This window comes from Phytophthora infestans, genomic scaffold, assembly GCF_000142945.1.
Source record: "Phytophthora infestans T30-4 supercont1.135 genomic scaffold, whole genome shotgun sequence".
In the NCBI taxonomy this organism is placed as follows: domain Eukaryota; phylum Oomycota; class Peronosporomycetes; order Peronosporales; family Peronosporaceae; genus Phytophthora; species Phytophthora infestans.
Window position 1 is genome coordinate 92,718 of NW_003303624.1, and position 1,756 is coordinate 94,473.

Consider the following 1,756-nt stretch of genomic DNA (forward strand, 5'->3'; position numbering starts at 1 on the left):
TGCGGGAGACCTGCAGGCTCCGGCGGCGGAAGCAAACCCGGCTCACCTGAAGCCAATACGGCTGAAGGTAAAGCCGTATGAAGGGAAGGAAGGCGAGAACCTTCACTTCTGGGTCCGAGAAGTAGAGCTCGCGATGGACGCGGCTCTGATCTCGACCGAGCAACTGCGTGTTGCTTTTGCACTCTCCAACCTTAGCGGTCGTGCTAAGAGTTGGGTGTACACTCGGGAAGCGACATCCCCTGGATGTTTCACATCCTGGGCTCAGCTGTGCGAACAGCTCCGAGCCGCGTTCCTCCCGGCGAACTACGAGTACCGCCAGCGTTCGCGCTTCCTCGCGTGTAAACAAGGAAGACGCGAACTGCACGAGTATGTGCAAGAGATACGGGAGCTCACGGCGTCCCTAGTGGGAAACCCACTCAATGAACACATCAAGATGACTGTGTTCATGGACGGCCTTCGAGTGGGCCCCGCACGCACTCAGCTGTTCCGGGTGCAGGCAAGCACCCTTGAAGAGGCGATTCAAGTGGCTCTTCAAGAAGAATACAGCCGTCGCCAGGCGCGTACGCCGGCCTCAGCGTGGCCTGGGAGTTCCTTGTCGGCTCCCGGTCGAACAAGCCCCAACGGACCAGTTCCCATGGAACTCGGGTCCGCCGAACAGCGTGACATCCGCTGCTTCGGCTGTGGGAAGATGGGCCACTTCAAGCGCGACTGTCCCGCGGAAAGACTCCGCAGACGGTCCTTCCCCAAGCCCGTCCTCAAGGGTCGCTGGCAGAAGCCAGGATCCCGGGGACAGGGAACGCAGGAACCAGTAGGGGGCGGGGCGCCCTACTGGGGAAGAACTAAGTCTTCGTGATGGGTGCGCGGGTGGCGCGTACCACGGGGACTTAGCCCCTGAGAGTCTTCACACTCTCGAATCGGCGAAGAGCAGCGGCGGGTTGCTCGTAGTACACGGATGTGTACGGGGGTACGATCACCCCTTTAGAATCTTGATTGACTCTGGGGCGTCGAAGAATTTCGCACGCCGCCAGACGGTTGCTCGTAACAGCAACAAGTTGTCCGAAGCTTTGCGAGAAAGCAAGGGCAACGGGACGGTGTCAGTGCGACTGGCCGACGGGAAGGTCGTCACTGTCCCCAACGTCCAAGTGGATCTGGCTGTCAAGTTTGAAGACTTTGACAGCCTCGAACAGTTCACTGTTCTCGATATGGATCCATATGATATGATCCTGGGCATGCCCTGGCTTGAGAAGCACGAGCCCTGGATCGACTGGCGAGGCAAGGCAATCGGTGCCAGCCGCCCTGCGCAGTCCGACAGAGCATTGGTGAGTCATGTTCCCACCTCTGTCAGGACCCGGGGCGCCCGCGAGGGCTGCCAGGGTACCAAAGCATCCGGCAGATGCTTGGGAGTCGTCGACGTATATGACGACTCCGAGGATGTTTTGATGGTGGCCGCGCCCAGAAGAGGCGCCGGCCAAGTGGGTAACTTAGGTCCACAGGCGGGTAACTTAGTTCCGCAGACAGCTGCAGCTGTCATGAACACTGAGAACAGCGTGTTCAGAGTGGGTAACAGAGTTCCACTCACGGTCGCCCAGACCATAACTGAAGAGGAAGACGTCGGATACGCTTCCTGTGTGGGTAACACAGTGCCACACGCGGTCGCCCAGACCTTAACTGAAGAGGAAGGCGTTGAACACGCTTCCTGTGTGGGTACAACAGTACCACACGAGGCCACGAGTGCCTCGGATGTCGTAGCGACGAC